General features: G+C 41.4%; 1 long non-coding RNA gene across 1 annotated transcript in view; it reads right to left on the bottom strand.

The window, feature by feature from the left end:
• LOC122811187 overlaps positions 1-20074 on the bottom strand; it is a 455006-nt gene that overhangs the window by 359162 nt on the left and 75770 nt on the right. Inside the window, exon 2 of the long non-coding RNA XR_006366223.1 lies at positions 4824-4959. This is a non-coding gene — a long non-coding RNA (uncharacterized LOC122811187). The remainder of the gene's footprint in view (positions 1-4823; positions 4960-20074) is intronic.

The raw sequence follows: 20074 nt of genomic DNA, 5'->3' as shown, positions 1-20074 counted from the left end.
ATCTAATCTATGTGATACATTAATTGAAAAAGACTGACCTGGGAAAAAGTGTACCGCCCAGACGGTTACAGACCCTGCCTACAGCTTGTGCCAGTGAGAAATTATGATCCAACATGGGTCAATGAAATAGCTGCCACTCTAGTTAATAGCAAACTGAGTTAGACAATTATAATTTTTACAGAATGTATTAGAATACAATTAGGCCTGATACTTCTAAGAACTTTCAGTCAAGCTTTACGGTCTGTGCAATTAAGGAAAAAAAAAAAGATCACCCATAAATGCATTAAAAGAATCCACTACATATTCTGGATTAGAGAAAACTGATGGGGGTGCATTACAAAAGTAAACCACCAAGTGTTTTTCATCATGCATTGCAGGGTCTTTAAAAATGTGTGCTTTACATAAACACACACACACGTGCGTATGCACATGAGTGCAGACACACATGCACACGAGCGCAGATACACAAGCGCACAAATGCACTCTATCCAGCACATGCAACCAGTCAGAGCCCTCAGGTGGCATCAGTTTGGAAATAAAATGACATAGGGCTACCATACAGCTGGAACTTTTCACTACAGGCTTTTGCAATGAGCTACAAGGAGCTCATATACGTAATTTATTTATATATGGGAACAGAGCTAGTCAAACTTTTGAACTGCCGGTACAATCAGTTGAAGAGGTATTTGACTGAAGAATGTTGGCATTTTTTTTATTGCAAGATCACGGTGCAGTGCATTTCCAGCTGTATTGCTATCTCGAAGATGGTATATAAAATTAGCAGGGGATGTGAGGGGGACAACCCCCACATAGGGGATGCAGTGGTATCTGCCCCCTGCAAAAAACATGTTTTCACTTTGTTTAAGTTTCGACTGGTTGATGTCTAAACATTTTTACTCAGACATCTGCCGTTCAAAAATGGCATTTTCAATTGAATGTCTGACATTATACACACACAATCTATCTATATCTATATTAGCTCTCTATTATATATATATATATATATATATATATATATATATATATGTATTTTCCCCCACTATGTATATACATAACTTATCTCCATAAAGAAGCAAATGCACCCTTGTATTGAAGTGCAATACATTCATACATATACACACAAGAGTTTTGTGGGTAATGGGACTATGGCTATGTTTGTCAAGTCTCCATGCAAAACTTAGTGCAGGCCTCTATTTTTCCAACAACCAGCTTTAAAATAGTCAGAAATTATGAGGACTGTTCACCCACAATAAATAGAGTGGTAGAACATCTACATGTACACAACATTGTCCACATCTGCTATTTAGACTGGTTTTCTTACCTGCAGTGAACCCCCCCCCCCAGGAGTCAGAAATACGTCAATTCATATTTAGGACTACACAGACATAACCAAATGTGAAAGAATTGTGTAACATTTCCATACCCAGCACATACTGTACTCAAAGCATGGAGAATGCATAAGGGAACAAATGCACCACAGTTCATGACAGAGCTATAGTAAGCACTGTTTGATGCCCCTGTATGAACGTACACTGCTGCATACCTACAGCTGCATATAAAGTTTTATTCTCTTAAGTAAAGGGACTCGCATATCGATAAGTCATGCTCCGCTAACTATGGATGATGCAGTGGTGCAGCAGTAGAGTTGTCACCTCACAGCAAGAGGTTCTCCATTTCGATTCTCAGCTCTGGTGCCTTCTCTGCAGATTCTGCATGTCCTCCCTGCATTTGTGTGGATTTCCTCTGGGTGCTCTGGTTTCTTCCCACATTACAAAGACGTGTCTGCAGTGTTTTTCCCCAGGCCTCTGCTGAAAATTGGCTTCATTCCATGTCAGACTTTCCCGGTAAACAAATGTTGAATAAATAAAATATGTAGCAGCTGAACTCTGGTACCTGGAAGTCAGTGTGTGCTGGGAATTACAGCTCTTGTACCTCATATTCACTGCTTTGTAGATTAACCTTTTTAAGTCTACGGTAGTTTCTGCAAACTTCACAACAATGAAAATTATCTATGTTACAGAAACAAGAGCAGCCACCCCTGCTGCCTTGGATGAAATTAAAAACTCAAGTTCCACGGGCCAAATGAATGCAATTGGTTGCTCCCTACATACACTGAAGGAAAATTTAAGTTATCCCATTTCAGTTAACATGACTCACGTTAAACAAAATGCTAGTAACATGGGCACCTGCCCAATCTATAGCCCCAAGCTTTCTGTTGAATATAGAAATGTTCTTGCATGATTGACAGTTCCTGCTGCTTATCTTGACTTTGCACTCAACATAAGGCAACTGACAAGTTAAAAGCATTAAGTGTCAATCCATACATAATTCAATGGATCTTGCAGTGGTTAAAAGAGCAAGACACAACAAATTGTGGTGGGGAAGGTGATTACTCCTCTATCCCATGTGGGTTATCAGTGATAGTACTCTTCCTTTTGGATCATTCTCCTCAGATATAAAAGCAAGACACAGACTACAGATAAGTTTTCAATCATGGTTCAGAAAAATCTATTCACTGTGCATTATCTACAAGACTTCACAAAAAAGTACAAATTTTGATTACAGAATAAATGGTCAAATCAATAAATGTCATAAAAGATCCAAAAATGGTAGAAATCAACTTAAATTCTGGCCAGAAAACATTTAGCAAAGGCATAAAAGAATATTCTGCAGCACATCTAATTCAAAAGAGCACATCGAGTCACTCCAATGAGAATATTTCACCACTTTATACGTCACTGATCGAATCCATTATAGAACACAATGGGACTTTGCTCAAGCCTTCAGAAATAAATTGAAAAGATACAGCACTTCCATACTAGAAAAAACATGGGGATATAAAACTTAACTATTTAGTAAGACTACAAAAAAGGGCATTACACTCTACTTCATAAAGGTTACAGTGAGTAACACCTGGTTTATACAGCAATGCCTGATGCAGCTCTATCGAACTCCTATGCCTTGGATGTAGGTAATATAGCATGATGGCCTGATTAAGGGAACCAGGACATCTAAAGTTTAATTTCTACATCTGACTTTAAACTCTTCAATGTTGTCATCTTGCTGCTACAATTTTAAAATATGCTCAGACTATCATTCCTATTAAAGTGCAAACCTTATTCAAATTCCCAGAGGTTAAAGGAGAAGCCAGTCACTTTCAGACAACATGGAATACAGAAAGTTTCATTTTTATGTTTGAGTACAGTGGCCTTTGGAATTGTTCTTTCTGTTGTAAAATGCAGAGTCTTGTAGTTCAGTGGGTAGCTAATAGTTCAGTTCTAGGTGTGTGTAAATGATATTGTAGATATATGAATCAGACATATGGGTTTCCAAAGACGAAGTTGCAAACAAACTGATTTTATCATTTTCTTGCAATGTTCAACAAGACACAAATAATTTTGGTTGATTTCTTATGGATATGGAAAGTACATCATCCTGTTATTTATTAGTAATAATCAAATGTTCTAAACAGAAAAAATAGTATGAACTGGAAAAAGTGACAAAGACAGACTCTTGAATAAGATTATGTCAGTTCAGACAGCTTGGTGAGGGGTGTTAGGATAAGGATTGCTACAATATGCAGCATATGGGTCTGACCAGCTCTGGGTTGCATGAGCACTGAGCCACTCATTTGGGAGGCTGCACATGTGCAGAAGGCTGCATACACCTAATGAGGGCAGCAACTGCAGTGCTGCCAAGGCTGCCATGAGGGGAATGAGTGTTAATGCAGAGCATGTGGCAAGCATCATGACCCTGCATCACCATTCTCGACTTCCTCATCAACCCCAGAATGGCGTCAGTTGAGCCCAGACATGGCTAAGGCAGGTTTGGAATACTCTGTGAACATATCAAGGAGGTGGGGACAGCTGATTATCATCTGAGTGGGGGGGGGGGGGGGTTAGACTGTAAAGAGACATGTGACAAGGAACACAGACCAGTTCCCACAGACTAGTAGAATGCCAAGCTTTACTAACAGGAAAAGGTGAAATAAAAACAGGATTGCAGCTGTCAAGTTGCAGCATATCTGTCTACTTTACCAGTGTTGTATTTCGATCAAGGAGAGGCATACGAAAGGCCAACAGAAGTGAGCGTGGCTTGGAGTGCTGATGGTTGGCTCTGTTTCTTATGGTGCATAAGGATTATACTCCTTCCTTCCTGACAACTACCCAAGACTACGAAACTCCAAGTTTCAACAGCCAATAAATCACCAGTCCCCACCTACAAGAGTAACTATAGGTTACTGACATTGCTGTACTCAAATCAGACTCACAGATGCATCCTGAAAAGTGTTATGAGATGTCCTGAGAAGTATCCGGAAGGCTGTGAGGAGAAACACCTGGCATAATGCAGCATGCTTTGTGCAAGTATTAAGTCACACAGGAAAAGACACTGCAAAGTATCACAAAATTATTATTATGCTTGGATGACACTGCTGCTGTAATGGAAACACAAACAAGGTTTGCAATGTTTGGATTAAAGTTTAACAAAAATTATCATGCTTTATATAGATATCCCTCTCCTAAATGCAAAGGATTATGAAACATGGAAGGAGTACACTTCTAAACCACTTTTGGAGTATATCTGAATCTTTTGTTCTATGAAATTGTCCTGAGAATATATGAAGCAGCTTCCTAATGGTAACTGATGCAGTTTTCCTTGATTGAAGACCTTAGAAGCCTCTTATATTTCCTTTAAAGCCTGCAAAGTTCATGGCATCTTTAGCTGACTAGATAAAGATGCATATACTTAGATTCACTTCTGAAGAATGCAATCACCCAGAAGCAATTAAAACACAACTTTTATTAAATAAAATAAAAACTCACAGTCACTTGCTTGGATCACCCATTCCTGAGTCACAGCTGCTTAGTCTTAATAGCTTGAATATGTATTTGTTCGTGTTTTGTTCCACACTTCACTTTTGGTCTGTTCCCTCATAAAATGCGTTTTCCTGGCAAATCACTGAAGATTGAAGTCACAAAATAAAGACAAACTTCAGTTTCGGAAAGTGCTAACACAAATCATGTTATTCTAGCAACTTTCTAAATTTCAAAGAGCAGAATTTAAAATATGCTTCTATTTTTGGCACTTTGTCCACCCATTATTTTAGGCTTTGCCCAGATTTCGTGTGCTAAGAAGTATGACCACATGACTTATGAAAATGTGTGTACTTGAGCTGTCATTTGTGAGAAACAAGGAATGAGTTTGTGTAATGTGACCTTTGGTGAAACAAGACTCGCATCTAAATGGTAAGGCCATAAGTACCATGCTCACAAATGTCAGGAAAACAGCACCTACTCATTATACTGGCACAGGCCATAAATAAAATACTCACAAATGTCAGGGAAAACAGCACCTAGTCATTATACTGGGACAGCATCTAAATGGTAAGGCCCATAAGTACCATGCTCACAAATGTCAGGAAAAAGTACAGTTGTGTACACTTACCATAAATGTAGATGTTAAGAGTGTATTCACTGCTGCAGTCATTACATTTGGGTTATCTGCCTGTAGGTAACCCTCAGCCGGCCTGAATACCAGAGTCTTGGATTCCTGCGTCAGATGCTGTCCCTTCTTCCATGTCGCCAGAGGTATAAACATGCAGCAGACACCATTACATCAGTTTTTCTTGCTCCAGATGTCAGGTGCCCCCACAAACGGATGCAATTATATGTTATGTTACACCACAATCAAAAAGCAAATACATCAGAAAGCTAAAAACAAGAAGCAAAGTTAGAGCCAAGAGAAGTCAGGGGGCTGGAGGGAGGGTAACCAGGACTGCAACAGTGAACACACTCGAACATCTACATTTATTGTAAGTGTACACAACTGTACTATGTTCTTCGTGTTTCACTGATGCAATCATTACATTTGGGCTGATTCCCAAAGCTAAAGAAGGGAGGAGGAAGTTGGAGACCATTAGGGCCAGCTATTAAGCCCTGCAAAACTGCAGTGGTAAAACCAGCTCTGGATTTAGAAATAATAGGCATGTGGTTATGCTTGGTGAAGGTATGTACAGAGCTCCAGGGAGCAGCTTCTAGGATGTCCCTGGTAGGGACCACTCTGAGAAAGGCTGTATAGGTAGATGCAGCCCTGGTGGAATGATCTTACCCCCTGTGGGGTAGGTTTTCCATGGTGCTTATAGCAGAAATGAATGTAATGGGCTATCCATTTAGAAATGGTTTGCTTTGAAATGGCCTTCCCCTCTGCCCCTGCAGCAAAGCCAACTAGTAACTGTTCAGATTTTCTGAGAGGCTTAGTCCTGTCCAAATAAAATCAAAGTTGTCTGTGCACGTCCAAAGAGTGCAGAATTCGTTCTCCTTTGTTTTATGGATTCGGGAAAAAGGTAGGCAAATGAATGGACTGATTTAGGGCCACACTAGACACCACCTTGGGCATAAAGGAAGGACTGGTCCTGAGGGAAACCCTGTCTGCCTGGAAGATAATGAAGGGCTCCACTGCCATGAGGGCCTGTAATTCAGACACTCTTCTTGCTGAAGTGATGGCTAGAAGGAAGGCTGTTTTCCAAGAAAGAAATTTCAACTCTGCAGTTGCAGTTGGTTCAAATGGAGGGAGAGTGAGCTTTTTCAATACAAAGTTAAGGTCCCAGGCTGCAGTATGGGCTCGCCTGGGGGGTCTTAAATTTTTAGCCCCTCTGAGGTATTGCATTAACAGGGGGTGAGAGAAGAGGGGTGGTTCAGTATTACAATGTGCTAAAATTGCAGAGGCATGAATTTTAATTAACGAGAAGGATAGGCCCTTGTGGATAACTTCTGTTAAGTACTGAAGAATATGAGGTAAACTGGGCACTGCAGTGCCCATACCCCAGGTCTGGCTCCAGGAACAGTATCTTTTCCACTTTTCAGCATAGGATTTTCTAGTACTAGGTCTCCTTGCTTCCAGAATGACATCTAGCACCTGCTTACTGAGGGATGCTACTGGAGAGCTCAAGGAATTAGCCAGGCTGCTAGGTTCAGGGTTTGAAGCTGAGGGTGCAGAATCTGGCCCGCCTGCTGGGACAGCATCGAAGGTGTCTGAGGTAGGTGCCATGGATCCAGCAGTATCATGCTGCGCAAGAGGGGGTACCAGTGCTGGTGAAGCCAGTCTAGTGCAATAGGCATTGTCCTTGGTTTGTTCTGTTCGATCTTTAGCAGAACCTTCGAGAGGAGTGGCAGAGGGGGAAAGGCATAAACTGAGAAGCTTTCCCAGTAAAGTACAGGGCATCCACTTTCCAAGCTTGACTCTGGGGAGTCCTTGTGCAGAATTTGTCCAATTGGTAGTTCTGGGGGGAGGCAAACAGGCCTATCTCTGTAGTCCCCCATTTATTCCTCAAGAGGTTGAATATTTTTGGTTCCAGTTTCCATTCGTGTGGGTCCATGAGATTTCTTCTGCCAGTGAATTTAGCTTGCCTGGCAGGAATTGAGCTTGTAGGTGCACTTGGTAGCTCAAGGCTGTGTTCCACACAGCCATGGCTAGTCTGCAGAGAGGGTACGAGTGGGTTGTCCCCTGCTTGTTTATGTCCCACATAACTGTGGTGTTGTCTGTCTTTACCAATAATTGTCCTGGAAGGATGTGGTCCTTGAAGGCCGTCAGCAAATTCTGTACAGCTAACATTTCTTTTTGGCTGCTATGCAGGTGCATCTGACTCGGGTTCCATTTGCCCTGAATGCACTACCCTGCTAAGTGAGCCCCCCATGCATAGTCTGATGTGTCTGTTAGGGTTTGGGCAGCAGGGGTAGATTGAAAGGGAGCCCCTTGTTGAGGTGGCAGGCCTCTGCCCACCAAAGGAACTCTGTCTTTATACAAGGAATGATAGGAATCATTGATTCCAGGTCCTGAGAATGTTGACACAATAGGCTTTTTAGATACTATTGTAGTTTCCTCATATGCAGTCTTGCATATGGAATTAGTAGAATGCAAGAGTCCATGAACCCCAGGGCTTGCAAAATTTTCCATGCAGATAGCTGGGTCTTTGTGGCCAGTAGTTTGAAGTAGGTTGTCAAATAAACTTGTTTCTCTGGTGTGAGGTAAGCCATCTGGGAAGTTGTGTTCAAGCTTGGTCCCAGGAATACAATCTGCTGGCAGGGTACTAGATAGGTTCATAGGTTGGTACTGGGCTATCTGCCCGAAGGCATATATTAGCCCAGCCACACTGTGCGGTATTCACCGCCCTTTTAGTAGTTCCCTAGACCCTTGTACTAGCAGCTAGTACCCTTGGCCCCTATCTAGTAGTGCTGTTGGTGTGATCCCCAGTGTGAACTTTCTGTTACCCATCCACTCATCAAGGTTCCTCTTGAAGAGTGACAGTGAGGGGCTCTGTCTTAAGTAGATCAGGACCCTGTTCCATAGTAAGAGAAGTCTCTGCGAAGGAAATCTATCCCTCCAGCATGTTCTATTCATTGTTGTGTTGAGGTTTATATCCCTAGAGTGTGTAAGCTCAAGTAGATTTGGTTTTGCTAAGATGGAGCTTGTTCAACAATTCTGGGTTGGACATGGCTCTGTACATTAGAAAGAGATCGCCCCTGAGACAGCGGTATGCAACAGAGAACAGTCTTAGCATTTTCAATCGTGCTGCATAGGGCAACTGTTTGAGGCCAGTAATCCTCTTGGTTAGGTACCTCTGTGGTCTCTCCAGCTGCTGGAGATGTCTAGCCAGGTACATTCCAATTGGTGCATTGTACTCAATAATGGGTCTGATGAGGGAAGAGTAGAGGGGCACCATTACATCCTTAGATCTTGATGCGAACCCTTTCGTGATCAGATGGGTCACATAGAAGGATTTTCTAACCACTTTGGCAACATGGTTATCAAAGGAAAGCTGACTATCTACTTGGGTCCCTAGATCCCTTATTTCTTCTTCAGATTTCAGGGGATTACCTCCTATGTTGTAGTTTGCAGGTACTCTGTTTTTTCCAAAGGGGATTACTACGCATTTTTTTGCATTTAACTTGAGACCATGGCTTTGACACCATGCATCAGTCTCATTTAGGCCCTTCCGGAGGATTTCCATGTCGGCCAGAGACTCTATTATAGCACCCAGTTTGCAGTCATCCACAAACTTAGTCAGCCACAGACCTTCCGTGCTTGCCTGTACTTCTGAGAAGTATATGCCAAACAGGAGGGGCCCCAGGACAGAGCCCTGAGGCACACCACTCGTTACTGGTCTGGATTCGGACATAGATCCCACTACTCTTACTTTATGGGATCTGTCTGAGAGCCAGTTTGCGATCCATCTTGTGACGTAAGGGTTTATGCCCAGGCTGGTGAGCTTATCAATAATACCTGAATGGGGAATGGTGTCAAATGCTTTAGCAAGGTCAAGGTAAGCCGTGTGTACCTCCTTTCCCTTATCTATAGCCTGAGTAACTGTCTCAAAGAAATCCACCAGGTTCAGGAGGCATGATCTGCCCTTGACGAAGCTGAACTGTGTGGGGTACAGCGACTGGAGGTTCCCAATCTCTCCATTTATGAGTTCCATAATGATTCGCTCCATAGCCTTACAGATCAGACTGGTCAGGCTTATTGGTCGGTAGTTCCCAGGTTCGGTTGTGGCCCCACCCTTGTGTAGCGGGACCACCATTGCCATGCGCCATTCTATGGGCACATATCCTGTGGAGAGGCTGAGAGTGAACAGGGTATTAAGATGCAGGGTTAATTCCTTTTGGAGCTCGCGTATGACACAGCCTGGGACACCATCTGGTCCCATGGAGGCAGTGTTTTTAGCTTTAGATAGAGCCTTGTTGACCAACGTATCAGTAATAATTGGACTTACACAATCCCCTGGAATGGTAATAGGCCCTGTAGGTGGTAAGGGGGGGATTTGCTATGAACCTGTCAGCCAAGATGTTGGCAATGTCAGAAGGGTCGGTGTATTTTGTTTCATTTTGTACTAGCTCAGAACAGACCTGAGCGTTGCCATTTAGGTTTTTGACGTAGCCATAGAAGGCCTTATGGTTATCCTTGGCATCCTTGGCAACTTTCTTTTCAAAATTAGCTTTAGTTGACTTGATGAGGGTCCTCAATTTCTTACTGATGCTGATCAGGGATGATTTTTCTACTTGAGATTTGGCCTTTTTTTGTATAAGTCTCCTCCTTTTATTGTAAAGTTTGCTTATGGCCAGGGTCCACCAGACTGGTTTCTTCTTGCCTGAGGAAGGAGTCTTGGTTTTATTTGGGATAGCACGGTCCATGCAATCCTGAAGATGCATATAGAGTGCCTTGGTGTAGGATTCTGCATTCTGGATATCATTATCCTTCTGCAAGGGAATAGTGAAGCTTTCCACTTCGGATGCAAGTAGTTTGAAGTTTGCTTTGGAAAGGTTTCTGACTATGGTTTCTTTGACTGGGGAGGTGGAGGGGTGAGGATGTCCAGGGTTATCAGTTTGTGGTCGGATCGGAGCAAGGAGGGAGTGATAATGGGTGTGGTACAATGGGCACCCATATTTGTGATGATTAAATCCAATATGTTGTCCCCTCTAGTGGGGGAACATACTAGTTGTTCAAGGGCATTTGAATTTATAAATTCTATGAATCGCTGAGCATAGGAGTTGGAACATGGGTAGTTCGCCCAGTCTATACCAGGGTAGTTGAAATCACCCAAGATTATGGTGTTGGGTAGGACCTTTATATTTTCCAATGTCTCAAGGAATGCAGAGTGAGCATCTTGGGACATGGTGGGCGATCTATAACCGGCTACAACTTGAAATGCGGTTTTGCCTGCTGATAGTTGCGCATGGATGATCTCTGGGGCATCATGCTGCGCTACTAACCTGGAGATATGGGTATCCTTGATGAATATGGATACACCTTTGCCCTTTGTACTGCGATCCAGTAACTGAGGCCGGAAGGTATGATATGAGTTGTAACCTGGCAGTGCTGGGGTGCTCTCTTGAGCTTTTCTCCATGCTGAGGAGAGCCTCGAGTGTGTGCATTTTGAGGTTGCGACTTCTGGCGTTGAGTAGCATTACCCTTAGTTTTTGGTTACCTGTGCTGGTTACAGTGGTTGGTTTGTCCTTTGAGCCTTGCCTAAAAAAGGCACTATGGGGACGGCAAGAGCCTTGGCCAGTATTCAAAAACCTAGGGGTGACAGGTGCAACCCATCTCTGGCAAAACAGCGAGGCTTGTCTATCATGTCATCCCAGGCAGACAGATACTGGATCCCCTTAGAGTGACACCAGAAGTTTAGCCAATTGTTGAAATTGATCATTTTGTCTTTGTATTGTGGTATCATTCTAGGTGAAGGTAGTATGCTACTCAAGGTCAGGGTCATACCAGCTTGGGCTACATGATCAGAGAGCTCCTCAATGTCTCTTTTCATGTAGTCCAGGGAGGTACATCTTAGATCATTCACACCAACATGTACAATGACAGTGTCATACTTGTACTTGTTCTGGAGTGACCTAAGTGCCTGTGTTATGTGGCGGATCCGAGCACCTGACAGGCAGCTGACAGTAACCTTCTCCTTGTTCAGCCTGGTGAGCGGAACATCCGGGTGCCTTACTACAGAGTCTCCTATTACTAGCGTGTTAGATATGGTGTTTTGCCTTAAGGGCTATTGTGAGGCACACTGCTGAGGTGAATTATGTGTTTTCTGGCTTGTGTTTGGGGGTGCAGGTGGCTTGCTTGTCTGCTTTGGAGGGCACTGTTTCTTTTTCAGATTGGTACCTAGTGCCTCCGAATATGTTTTTGTGTATTTATGTGTATGTTTTGCCGGTGCTTGTTTTGTAGATTCATGTAAGATATAAGATTTATTTTCGTTTTTGGTGTACCCCAGCGAGGTTAGAAGTTTTTTTACGAATGCCAGATGTTTTAATAGCATATACTGGCTTTCTGCCTGAATCAGACAATCGTCCAGGTATGGGTATATTTGAATATTTCTCTGCCTGCAAAATGCAATGGCTGGAACTAGACACTTTGTGAATACCCTGGACGCAGTAGATAAGCCAAAAGGAAGTGCAGAGAACTGATAGTGCATGGAGCCTGCTCTGAAGAGTAGGTATTTCCTGCAAGATTCCCTTATTGGAATGTGCAGGTAAGCTTCCTTTAAGTCTAAGGTTGCCAACCAGGCATCTTTCACTAGCATAGGAAGCAGCTGTTGAAGTGTTAGCATTTTGAATTTTGGGATTACCAAAAAGGTGTTTAGAATAGCGAGGTCCAGGATAGGTCACCAGGAGCTGACTTTTCTGGGTACCAGGAAAAGTCTTGAATAAAAACCTTGTCCCCTTTCTTCTGCTGGGACAGGTTGAATAGCCCTGAAACTTAGAAGAGAGAGAACCTGCTGTTGAGCCTCTGCCCACTGATTTGGGGGTGGGTCTGGCAAACCATTTGGGGATGGTAGGGTGTGGAAGTGGCATCTGTATTCTTGGAAACTACATTTAAAACCCAATTGTCCTGGGTAATGAGTTCCCAGTTTTTTGCATGCAGGCCGAGCTTTCCTCCTAAGGGAGCAGGCAGTTGAGCAGGGCTTGAAAGGGTTAAGGTTAAGTCATTGTGACATTTTTCCATAGGGGGGTGTCTTACTACTTCCTGCTTTGGAAGTGGGAGCCTCCCACTGCTTAGGCCTGTGTGTAGCCTGAGACTGTAACCTAGGTGGTCTGATATTCCTGGGTTTGGACTGAGAAGGCCTGGAAGAGACTGGAAAGGACCAATTCATAGAAGGCCAATACCTACTAAATCTGGGAGGCTGTACTTACAGGAAATCTTTAACAGTTTGCATAGATTTAGCTTTTTCCTTCATCTTTTTAAGGACGACTTCTGCTTTGTTGCCAAACAGGCGGCCTTGGTTTAAGGGAGCATCCAGTAATTTAGCTTTAACATGATCTGGCAAGTTTTGCTCCTTAAGCCAAGCATGCCTTCTAAGTACAGACGCAGTGGCAGCAGCCCTGCAATATGCTTCTAAAGAGTCAAAACAACATTGCAAAGTATGTTTATCAACTTGTTCAGCAGAATGCATTAAATCCTGCAATTCATGTTCAGAACAGTCAGGAATCAACATCATTTTCTGTTTAAGTAGTCCCATAATATGCTGCTGATACTTTAACATATGAAACTGGCAATTTAAGGCCTTAATGGCCAAAGTAGCAAAAAGTGTATACCTCCTTACCCAATTTGTTCAAGGCCCTAGAATCACTATCAGAGGGGGTAGGGTTTTTGGCAGCAGTAACCTTAATGGCCTTTGGTCTTTGGGAAATGGTCTCTGGATCCGCAGTAGGATTCTTGAAGAGGAACCTGTGAGAGTCAGGTACTCTAATACCTGTCAGGTTTTCTGGGAGCTGGAGGTAAAGTGTCTGGGGCCAGGCTAGATTCCAAGAAGGCATCATCTACAATGTCCAGAGCAGGAGGGATAGCTAAAGGCCTATGTTGAGGGAGGACTAAGAATTTCCTAAGCCTCTTTTTGGAGTCACAGTAATCCTGGCTTTCCCAGCGGAAATGCTCCCTAAGAGAGTGCAAGGTTTCACCAAAAGAAAAATCTTCTGGAGTGGAAGCAGAGGGAATGGAATCCTATGTATCAGAATCCTCATAGGTAGACAGAGGCAAATCCTGGTAATCAGAAGAAACAGAAATTTCAGAATCCTGATCAGAAGAATCAGAAGGAAAATCATTTCTAGGTCTCTTAAAGGGAGAAGGCTGACTTCCCCTAATTAAAGTAATAAGGTCTTCAGCCATTCTAAGCATTTGTTTTTTAGGCATATGGGCCTGACCATGTGGTTTGAGCGTCTGTTTTCTAGGTGTGGGTCGAGTTTTAGGCCTGGATGAAGAAGATGGTGTCGGTTTAAAATGCAAATCTGTAGGCCTGAATACACCCTCAGAAGCCAGTGCCTGCACAGCGGCTCCGGACCCATTCAAGGTAGAGACATCCACAGGTTCCATAGTAGAAGCATCTCGCAGCATACCGGACTCCAAATGGGTCTCAGTAGAGGCTTGCGAAACTGAAGTAGCGGGCATCAGGGGCTGAAAAAGCACCTCACTGAGTACCGGCGAACTGGCGACTAGCTTAATGGAAGCGTTGACGGCAGTTTTGGACCTATGCGGTCTGTCTCTGTCTTTATCCTTACGTTTTTTCAGAATGTCGGTAGTCGGATGGCTTACTGAAGCCATTTCTGGATAGTTAAACCGAGTTCCAAAATAATTTGCTGCGAAAATAGACCGACAACAAATAGTTCGGGGGTTGAATAAGGCACAAAACCGACAGCGAAGGATGTCATGGTCTGGACCTAAGCAAGGAATGCAGTATGAATGAAAATCTTTGAGGTATTTGCTTTCCACAGGTAAGACAATTGTTAACTTTTACTGACATCAGTTAAGAGCAAGAAAAAGGATCCCAATGAGGTACTTAGCTATTTTCAAAGACTTCGGTTCTGAAACTCGAAAACGAAAATTACAGGAGTCGGCCGACCGGCACTTGTGAACTGCTTCTGCTTCTGGCACCGCACAGCAATTAAGACTGATGTAATGGCGTCGGCTGCATGTTTTATACCCCTGATGACCTGACGTCATGGAAGAAGGGACAGCATCCGATGCAGGAATCCAAGACTCTGGTATTCAGGCTGGCTGAGGGCTACCTACAGGCAGACAACCCAAATGCAATGACTGCAACAGTGAAACACGAAGAACATCAGCACCTAGTCATTATACTGGGACAACAAACAATGAAGCAGACATCTGAGGAGGGGGCAGCACATCCCTCCATATATGCCCATAACCCCCTTAAGTATACTAACTCTGCGACCACACAACAGTGAAAAAAATATGAGCCTGTACCAGTATGCAACATTTCAGTGAAAATGACATATTCAGAATCCACCTTCAATTAAATAAAACACAAATCCATTGCAGTCTCTCTAGTGCCTAACTCTGAGCCCCTTAAAACCCACAAAAAAAAAAAAAAAAAACACACATTACAAAACATTACTCCCACATAGTCAACAAGTCACAAAAAGCACATATATTTGATGACAGTAGGGCATCACGTTAATGATCTGGCAATATTGTCATTGACAAAACTTCTGCTGATAATCTGATGCAATACAACTGGAGGTTGGAACCAAACTTTGAAGAAGATCCTGCAGCTCTTTAAGTGTTTATAGTAATCCACTGTGAAAGCAGTCAAAGAGGTATTGATATATTAGAATTATATACGTCACAAGTACAGTACACTGGTGAAATATCATTTTAAGTAAGTGACTTTAAGTGGTATAAAGGTAAATTTACTGGATAATGGAGAGTATAAAACTTCAGTATGGCTGCTTACCAGAGCATTACGCTAAAAACTACTTGCAGAAATCCAAAACCAAAACATAAAATCAGCACTGGGAAAATCTGTAGTTAAAAGTGAATGAAGCTGTTGTCTCATCTGATACCTAGATGTCAGGCTTTGAGACAACTGTAGGCCAGTAAAAGTATTCAGAATATGTAGACTGCACTTCATCTACTTGCAAAATTGAAACAGAGGCATCACTGGGGAAGAGGTCCCACCATAATTGGTAAAAATACTACTGAAAAGTTGATACTCTAGTATAATGTTGCTGCCTTAAAACTTGCTCCAGGAAATCTCTCAGCTTAACTCATTACATCAGAGTGACACCTCCAGGTTATCTGCAGTTAACTCCTACTGATGCCTCTAGGTGTTAAATATTGCCTGTTTATATTTGCATCAATAATTCTAAAACCATGCGATGTACAAGGTTTTAAAGGATTTCATCTTAAAGCTTAGACAATGGCAAACAACTGCATTGACATTTGACCTCTGTCTAGTGTAGGTAAATAGATAGTAACTGTTGTTTTTATGATTGTGAAGATAAGAGAATTCCGCCAGCCTAGCCACATAGAATTTTGTAGATAATTCTGTCATTTGTAAATATTAACGTAAGTCACAGGCTTGTTCTCTTAAATGTGAAAAGACTGCATTAGACATTGAACTGCTAAAATGTAACAGTGCACTCTGCTGTAAGAAACCTAAGTCAAGCATTTTATGACTGTCTTTGAAGTCAAAATAAAGAGCAGATATGTCTAGAGGGAGGCATCCTACCTATTGTTTTAAGACCGGAGTTGATGGCTAAAATTTTTATGTACAAATGTCCTTTACTGCTCTGGATTCGGACAGGTGTAAAGAATGTAAATGTAGTTTCTGTAGCCTGGGAACACCAGAGAAGTGTGAAGAATGATGTCATGTGAAGCAGCTCTGTGTTATCAGTTTAAAGAGAGAATCAGAGAGCTCAGAACATTTTGTCTTGAGAGCATCCAATCACCAGCACTGCTTTGCTCTATATGCAAGTTATTTAGAACTGTGCTTTCTCTTACTCTAATCTTCCTTCCTAATTCCTAGCTATTTCTAAGTGTTTTTTTGTGTTGATGTTAGAACTTTTTTTACGGTATTATTTCTCTGTGATCTCTGAACTCTTGACTAGCACTGTAGTAAGAAGTATTGTCTTTAGTGTTTTTATTATTAAATATTTTAAACCTTTCAATGTGGCTGTTTTGTGTAGAGATAATTTAAGCTCTAAGAGTACATTGCATGTATATAGTGATTGCTTCAAGTCACTCCAAATAAGTCTCAACTGTTAGGTCACACTTATTTGGATAATAATATTGCACGGTAATAATTGGACACCCTTTTAAGGGCCTTTGAGTAGCTGATAAATATTAGTGGGTGGTGGCAGCTGGTAATACTTTTAGACTGGGCAGAATAGGGGCACAGCTGGAGAACCTGTGCCAGCCTTTCCCAGGAGTGTCTGTGTGGTTGTATAAACTCAACGCAAAGTGTGAGTGTGTGTGTGTCAGCTACTTGGGCAGGGACATGAAGCACTGGTTGGACAGAGGGGGTGCGGGAGGTTTTAGCTTGCCCATTAGGCTGCGATCTGGACCCTATAGCTGTACCAGTGGGGAGTCTTATTGGGGACCTGGAGAGGAAGGGACCTTGAGAGGAAGGGAGAAACCAGCCCCAGACTGACTGTGATCTCTGTGTGATCTTAAGGGAAATTCTGCTTTACAGTGTGTGTATTTATTATCCTTTCCCTATATGGACACCCCTCACTGGTGTTAGTGGTGAGGATTGAGGCTCCTTGATTGCTGGGCCAGGGCACGGGAGTCACAATGATTTTAATTTATATAGATATAATGAAAGCTCTCAGTTAGATGAATAAAATGTTACTGATAGTCATCTGTGTAACGAGTGGTTGCACTGATATTGTAAGTTGTTTATAAAATATTACAAATCTAATAATTACTGTGTCTACTGTGACTTATAAAATTTGGTTTAAGACCTAGAACCTAATGAATATTACCACTGTAAAAATAGGTTGTGGTGAAGAGTTTGTCATTTATACTTCTTTCATAACTGCTATGGTTCCACAGATATGAACATTTGTTTGAAAATGTGAGGCGTGAAGACAACTTGGTGGTGTCAAAAGGCATGGGCTCCACCCATTGGAAGTTGCAGTGCAAACTTCCTGAGCTCCACTGGAGTGAATGAGTTGAAGAAACCCAAACAGTGTTAGCTGACAAACTAAATTAGATAAAAATAAACATGCAAGAAACACAACAATGTAAGGAAGATCTAAAACATTAACAGAATGAGATGACTAAAAATTCAGTCTATCCAAAAACAAATGCTGACTACAATATAATGTTGCAAAGACGTAGTTACAACTGCGAGGTAAAAATTTCGAGTGTTGCAAATGTCTGTGATTAATGTTTCTGGGTCAATGTCATTTAGTGTATTGGCTGAAGAATGTATGTTGGCAGATGCATAATTTGGTGCTACATATGCCAAAAGCATTTTTTGTTGTTGTTTTTTTCTTTATACATGACTTTCTGATCCATTTCTTTCTGTCTAGAAATGCACTGAATGGATCATTCTGCACATATGTAAAGAAGGCACCCCAATTTTAACATATGTGCTTGCTCATCTTTTAACTGTGCCAGCAACGAGATCATTGCAGTATCCACTGACACCACACTATCATATTTCTTCTCTCTGCCTGTGCCCTCTATTTTTTCTTTGTTTTATAACAAAGCCTCTGGATACATGTCATAAAGCTAAGCATAACAGAGACAAAAAATTCTAATATCTTGTGCCAAGTTTAATCTATTATTTGGTTGGTTGGTGGCTTGTCTGTTTGTTTATTTTCTAAAACATTGAATGCTTACAAGATGCATGACCCTATTTGCAGATGTAAACTTTTTATCTGTCGGTCTGTGCATTGAGCTTGCTTGCTAGTTAGCTATCTGTCTACACATTCCTGTCTTGTTTGTTAACTGGGTAAGTAAAGTGACCCTTCAATCCATGTTAGCCACAAACTGAGCTAAAGGTTCAGCTGTACAGAGCGACAAGCTAAAATCAAAGTACAGAATATAGAATCATATGTAAAGCACATTAATACAGATTAAGTACTAAAACAGATTAACAACAAATAATCACATCACTGCTGGCTTAAGTTAGAATGGTGAAGAACTCCTGTTATAACAAGGGATGACTATGAACATAACAGGATACATAAACCTGACAGTAAGCAAGCAGAAAAAGGTTAGTAACCAAGCCAATCTACCAAGTCCATTTACTAAATTAATCTGAAGCATGTAGTAGTAGAAAGACTAAGAAATTAACAGTTTTGCAATTCTCCCTGAGACATTTACATTTCTAGATTACATTTAGATGATCCTTCAGCTTGTTTTGGAATTTTACATGTCTGGCTCATTTGAAATTTCAGCAATTAGCATATTTCCAGCATACTGAGGCAATCTAGGGCAATGCCTTTTCACCCACTACAGGCACAAAAGAAGCCTTAGTATGGATAAGAATACTTGTTCATCTGATCAGAGAGTGTAGCTACAATTTTTTATAATTGGTATTTTAGCTGGCAGTATTCGCAAGAGTGAGTAGCTACAATCTTTTACAATAGGTATTTTAGCTGGCAGAATTGGTATTTCATCTTAAGGAGCTTAAATGAGTGCTGCATGGAATCTAGATGCACCATTAATCAAAAGCCAGTTTACCTTCTGAAGCAGCATGCAATGGACCAGTCTAAAGTCTACAAGGAAAATAAACCGGCATATTTTGTTTACAGCCTTCTGAAAGTGAGCTATGTTTTGAGATGAGTTATGTGCACTGCAAATGTAGTATCCTCATACCTGTTTATGTTGTCCTACTTATGAATATTTGCTGTATTATGTTATGTTTTCTTGTCCCATACATGTTGTTATAACGTTACTCTGTTTCCTTATATTGTACAGTTTTGTTTCTGGAACTTTTCTCCACTGAAAATAGGATACAGCAAAGTTGAACGTCACAGTAATCAAAACAAATAAGTAATATACATATATATATATATATATATATGTGTGTGTGTGTGTGTGTATATATATATATATATATATATATATATATATATATATATGTGTGTGTGTGTGTGTGTATATATATACATATATATATATATATATATATATATATATATATATATATATGGGCTTTCTCAGGTTTGAACATAATTACATTCATAGAGCCCTTCTTGCATCAAGAATGTGCAAATCATTTTTTTTTTTGTTTTTTTTTTTGGTAACAGAGCTTTAGTTTGTAAACAGTTTTATAGACAATTGTATGATACTTACGGACAAAGATTGGTCAAAATAACATTTAGGTATTTTGCCATAAGAACTCAGCAACAGAAATATTCAGAGGGTTATGTAGGAGAAGATGACCAAAGTCTTTATGTCTCAAGTCACATTATTTTTGCTTTCCAATATTATAGTAAATAAATAAATAGGTTCATAGGTTAGTACTAGGCTATTGGCCATAGGGCTTAAACAAGCCTAGCCATAACAATTCCCTGGCTATTTCTTCCCACAATATTCACTTCCCTGGAACCCTGTCTAGCTGGGCAACTGACGTGATCCCCGGGATGAATTTCCTATCTCCCATCCAATCAAGGTTCCTTTTGAAGATGGCCAAAGAGGCGCTCTGACATGTATGGGCAGTCTACTCCAGAGTTTGAAGAGTCTCTGGGTCAGGAACCTATCCCCCTCCAGCATGTTTTGTTCACTGTGATGGAAAGGTTTAGATCACTGGAGTGTGTGGCTC

Source organism: Protopterus annectens, chromosome 9.part0 (assembly GCF_019279795.1).
Source record: "Protopterus annectens isolate FY-2018-M chromosome 9.part0, PAN1.0, whole genome shotgun sequence".
NCBI lineage: Eukaryota > Metazoa > Chordata > Ceratodontiformes > Protopteridae > Protopterus > Protopterus annectens.
This window is presented reverse-complemented; position numbering and strand designations above follow the sequence as displayed.